The 6,226-nt window shown below is 43.7% G+C and overlaps 1 long non-coding RNA gene across 1 annotated transcript; it reads left to right on the forward strand.

Moving 5' to 3' along the window:
* Positions 1–365: 365 nt before the first annotated feature.
* Positions 366–4,743, forward strand: LOC129603313 (uncharacterized). Its single transcript, XR_008693085.1, has 2 exons — positions 366–1,044; positions 1,175–4,743. It is a non-coding gene; the product is annotated as an uncharacterized LOC129603313 (long non-coding RNA).
* Positions 4,744–6,226: the final 1,483 nt, after the last annotated feature.

The following is a 6,226-nucleotide window of genomic DNA, read 5'->3' on the forward strand; positions in this document are numbered from 1 at the left end:
CACTGGCGCTCACATGAGACTGATGGTTGGGGAAGGAGGAAGGTGACGGTTCCTTTTCACGTGACGTACAAGACGGTACCGCAAACACACACATTCATACACGCAATGAAGAAACACGCTTACAGCTGATACACGCTCAAATTCATGTTCATGCTTATCTGCTCGCAATGAAGAATCGCTTTTTGCTTAAAAAATCCCACAGAGTGATTTTCAAAATGATGACAAACAGCTAAATGACAACTGCTGCATGACTTTACAGTCTGATGGGTTTAAACTATTTTAACTTGCAACAAATTCAGTAATAAAATCCTTCATGTTAAATGTTAAAAATACTTGTGCACAATATAGGTTTGTCTGGCCAGACTATAGAAAAACAAAACCAGACTATAGAAAAACAAAACCAGACTGTAGAAAAACAAAACAGACTGCAGGAAGACTGAGACTGACTGAAACAGACTATTAATGACTATTAAAGGGAAGACGACTATTAGAGAGAAGTAATAATAATTACTGTACGTACCAGACTATTAAAGAAAAACTAATTCTTTCACTGTCTTGTGCAACATCTGACAGCAAGACACCTTAACATTCATCTTTGCTTTCAAACTTGTGCCCAGTTAAATTTTTAGGAAGAGATCTCATGTAGTTTAGATATTTGATTGATTTCCACTCCAGACGGAGTGCAGGTTACATCTACAGACATTCTAAATAATCCCTCTTTTGTTGGTGTTAACTTCAGCTCAGCTGTGCTCTTATCATTGGCTGCTGAGGGGGGGCTGTAACTGAGGCCCTCACACAGGCTGCATCACAGCTTGTTTATGATTTCACACACACACACAAACTGACCTCAACTTCCCTCTTTTGGGATGAACACAGGTCTGCGCTTGCGATTTCTTTTACTAACGAACAAAAAGATTTTTGATGTTTATTCTACAGCTCCACACGTCCCTCTGTGAAAACATGATGGAGACAGATGCAGGACGTGGGTCCTTTCGTGAACAGATGTGAACGGGGTGGAGACTGGTGAACGACTTCTGACCCCATGTGACGTATTCACCTACTTTGCATACTTTAAAAAAAAAAAAACTTTTTTTTATTCTGCCTGTCATGCACAACAAGCAGTGAACCTCCACATTCTAATGACACACTACATGTTTTTATTTTCATTTTTCAGAGGACGCTCTGACCCAACACTCAGCCTTACAGGAAGCCCTGCTTCCCTGTGGCTCACACACATATGATGTAGGTTTGATCAGAGGATGTGAACTAGTGGTCATCACACCTAAATCTGACCACAAACCATGTAAACAACAACACCCTCTTAAAGGAAGCCATAGATGGCGTTACTGCAGACACCACTAAGCTACAGAAACATTGGATGCTACAGGCCACAAAGAGAGCCTGTCTAAATTACAGTTAGTTCAGACAAAGGTTATTTTCTGGGTCATTGTAATTACAGCTGATGGCAAATCCATCTCACCCAACAGAGTTGAAGCAATTTGAAACCTGCCTAAACCGTGCACGTATAAACAGCTGATGTCTTTTCTAGGTCTTTGTTCTTATTGTAGGACTTTCGTTCCTAACTTTACTGTCTTTGAGGCCCCACTCAGGGTTCTGATGCAGACGTCTTCATCGTCCACTTCTTGTCTCACGTGGACGTCTGAGGCTGAACAACGTTCACTGACCTCATGCTTGCTCTTCAGTCGACTCCTACTTTGGGTCTTCCTGATCTGACCCTATGCGACCTTTCACTCAAACAGTGGATGAGAAATCAGGTTGTACGACTTCTGTTCTTTGTCCTCATACTGTGTCTTTGATTCTTTTGGAAAACATCACATCTTTCCACAGCTCGACGGCTTAGATACAACACCACCTTACTCAACTTGCTGAACGTTACTATCAAGACGTCGTCTTGAAGTCTGGCACTTTGCTAAGACACTACTCTGCTCAGGCTGCAGAGTTGATTGCGTTGACTGAAGCTATTAAACTAGCAGAAGGAGAGTCTGTTACCATCTACACAGACTCACAGACGCTCTGTGGAAGCATAGGAAGCTTTTGAAGTCTGATTGCAAACCTATCTTAGTTCATGATTAGGTTCTGCTTTGCTGGACGCTGTCCTGCTGCTTACAGCTAATGCTGTTTGTAACTGTCCGACTCACAACATCAGTGATGACTTTGTTTCTGCCGACATGCAGCTGCAGAAGCTGCTGCGAAGGTCACTGCCCAACAACCCCTCCCTCTCCTGATCCTCGTTTCCTCTCCTGATCCTTGTTCCCTCTCTCCAACTCTCTCTATCCTTTCCTTCCTCATCTCCCTGTGCTTTAAACATTTTCTACCTCACAGGAACGCAGACTCTGGCTGACGCATGGTTCCACCTGTAGCCATGGAGTCTGGTTTGGGCCTGATGGCAGCCGTGCCGCCCAAACACCTTTTTCCCCACAATTCAGATTTCCCAACAGGTGAAAACAGGCGACAGGACCATTACACCATCCAACGAGGGGACTGGCGATCGTTAAGGAGTTCAGGAGGAAGCACTGGGACTCCAAACGGTGGCGAGGCCACTTCCAGGTCCTTCTGACGACCCACACGGCTGAAAGATCGCAGTGAGAGTGACTTGGATCCACTCCACTGCAAGAAGGTCCCGGATCCAACAGACGACCCTCCATCTACATCTACACCACACAAGAAAACCACCACTGACGAAAAGAATTGAGAAGAACGACCCTCGCTGTGCTCACACACGCACTGAGGCGAGGCTGCGTTGACCGTTCAGCTAAAGGTGTGAGCCAAGCGCCGCCTGAAGCTGCGCCGGTGAATCACACTATCAGACCATACATCTACACACACGTTCCTGAGAAAACACACACACGAGCAGCCTTGAGTTGCCGACGCTGGACGACGTGTAGACTCTTCACATCACGGGAGTGACAGTGACTCAGACGACATTGGGAGGAAACCTGGCGGTGATAACGAATCCCAAGTGTCTCTGTGATCAGCTGATCACAACCGAAGAACCCCAACGAACTGTCAATACTTCAACACACAGGTTGGAAACAATCTAACGCTACTGTTCAATAAGAAGAAGCAGATTGTTACAGACATCAATTGTAACCTTGTTGTGTTAGACATTTTATGTTACTCTGATTATTGCCTTGATCATATGATGTTTCTATGTAACTTTACACACTACTTTTGAATGAGAAAATTTCACAACAACAACAACAACGACACTGAGTTTAAATATCCTGAAGTTGACTTGGTGTTTAATTTGCTCACAATCACTTTATTCACTGCTACAATTAGTTTTATCCTTCATTTACAGATGAAAGACAACACAAGCGGCAATATGCATCATCATTCTGGTTAAATCCCTGAATCTCCTATTCGCTCTAGACGCAAATGTACAATTAAAGATCCGAAAGCATTAAATCTATCTTAAGAATATATGAAACAGAACCCCACCGGAAACGTATGGCTATCATACATTAATGGTCTTTATTACATTACAATTGAATGGCCGTAGACACGTTGTTAGCAGAGAAAAGAGGCGTTTGTGTTATGTTTGGAGACGCATATTGTACTTACATCCTGAATAACACTGATTCTAATGGTAATGTGTCGAAGGCGCTCCACGGCCTTCAGAATCTCAGCTAACTCTGGTATAGGTTCTTTCCCTTGGAATTGGCTAGACGAGATGTCTGGAAAATGGAAATCTGTTCTCATGTCTGCAGCTGTTTCCTTTATAATTGAGATGGCTGTGATTCTCTTGTTTGGTTTTTACGTTATCCCACTGGTTAGAGGTCTCATCATGCGTGCGACCTCAGCAACACTCTCGTATGAGATGACACAATGCACTATGTTCAAAAACCCCAACTCTAATTTACTTAATGACTTTGACGATGATCTTAGGCTATCTAATCACAAAATATAATCTGATACAAATATGATTATGAGCTTATTTTCTTCACATGCCAATACAGAAGTTATTCTTGTATAACTACCCACCAAAACAGCTCCCAACCTTTTGTCCCTAAGTTACCTGCATTTTATGTGAAGGTGTATTTTGAATCTTGATGAGTTAATACCCTTATTGTTTCATTTGCAAGGGTCTTTTATTATTACAGAATGTGACGTTGACAATTTTTATTCTTTTATGGGTTGATTAATGTGTAATCAAAAGGGGGGAGTGTTATGGGAAAAATTGTCTCTTCCTTATTTCTATGTCTCTTCCTTACTTCTATGCAGTTATTATATGATTTATTACTTATGTTCTGCAATTAATATCTTATGTTTTGTCTTACTGTATGCATTTGACATTTCACCTAGATTGTTCAATGGTTGTCTCTGCCTGATAGACTCTCAACTCTAGCTCCCAAACCCAAGGTCGGGGAGTTGTGTCTCTATCTGTTGAGACTTGGTGCTCCTTTCTCACAGATAGTTGGACGTCAGCGATGCAGGTGTGAGAATGTAAATATCTTCACACACACTGCGACAGGGAGGAGATGGTGCATGTAATTTGATTGGGTTAGAAAGACATTCCACCCTAGTCGGACAGAGAAGCTAAAAGGCAGAAGCAACTTTAGGATCGTGGGCTCTTTGCATCACACCTTCGTGGTGTGTGCACTGATCTCCCCAGCTGGTTTTTGGGTTGTTGATGTGCACGATCAACATCCATGCTTTTTATTTGCTTTCCCCATTATTTTTATTTTCTTTATTATTTCAATAAATCGCACAAAAGGACAACTCTCTCATCTGCTTCTTTATGGAAAATTTCCACCACAGCCTGTCTGATCATGTGTATACCTGAGCCAATGAGAACACACAGAGGACACCGTGATGAAGATTGACTTGTTGAATAATGAAAATCCACTGCAGCCGTCCTCCGAGAGACAGAGCGAGAGGAGAGAGACGAGAGAGCCGAGTAATGAAGTAATGAAGGAGCAAACGGCTCAGAGGTTCCGCGCGGTGAAGAAGGGAAGGTCTCCGGGGAGCGGAGAGAACGGAGGCTGAGGTCGGAGAAAGCGAAGAGAGAGGAGGCAAAGACGAAAAAAAACAAAAGAACGTGAGGATGTGGATTAGAGAGGAGAAAGACTGGAGATGGAGGCGAGACCCACGCGTGCTTTCTGCATTCAGCGTGAAGCGGGGGACCTGAGAGCACGCGTGAAAGTAATGTCTCATTCGTAGGCCAACGCATGTGGTCATCTGAACAGTTTATCGTGGAACAGGTTGTTTCAAAAGTTCTCTCTGCTCGCATCAAAAAAGAGGAGAGGGCTCAGGTGTAAGACTGGAAGACTTTTAGGCTTTATCATAAATCCCATGGCAACCGTGATCTATAATTCATGCCGGACAAATAGAGGCGACACCAGAAGGAAGCGCACACAGATACACACACACACACACACACACACACACACACACACACACACACACACACACACACACACACACACGCACGCTTCCAAAAGCCTCATCATCCACCGCTACGCGTACAATCTCATTCTTTCAGGCAATCTGTGGAACGACTGCGTCTCTCGGGGTGTAGGCTAAACACCCATCGCTATGGTGATGGAGCCCGGGCTCTATCCAGAAAGACAGCGATGATATATAGAGAGGTTCATCTTTCATGGATAGCCACGAGGGGGACACAGCAGCCAAATAAAACCAGCGCTTAAAGGGCCTTGGGGCTTTTCAATAAGGGGGGGGGCTGTTGCTGGAGACAGCCGGGGAAGATATTTGTCACGTCACCCGACAATTGAGAGCAACAGAACCATGTGTGAGAGAGAATTATCTGGAGTAATTTAACCTACATGCTGATGATGCTTGTTCATTACTGTCAGTCTTGATTTCCTTTCCTGATACGGACACGCAAGGTGTATGGATTTACATCTGTGCAATGTATACATGTATGCTGTATGTGTGTGTGTGTGTGTGTGTGTGTGTGTGTGTGTGTGTGTGTGTGTGTGTGTGTAATAAGCATTTTTTGTAGCTACTGTAGGTATTTGGTCCTTCTCAGGATCACTATCCACCATCTTTTATTCCTTCCCACTCTTCGGGGTGAAAGAGACAGGGATGGGTGAGAAAGGATAAGAGGGGAGGGAGAAATATGATTTATCCCTCACGCTACTTGATGAATCTGCTCTGGGTGGCTAAACTATTTATGAGCCTCATAGCTAAATTCCTCCATGCGTCTCTTCTCCTTTTTCTCGCCTCGGAACCCAAATCTAAT

This window comes from Betta splendens, chromosome 17 (genome assembly GCF_900634795.4).
Source record: "Betta splendens chromosome 17, fBetSpl5.4, whole genome shotgun sequence".
In the NCBI taxonomy this organism is placed as follows: Eukaryota; Metazoa; Chordata; class Actinopteri; order Anabantiformes; family Osphronemidae; genus Betta; species Betta splendens.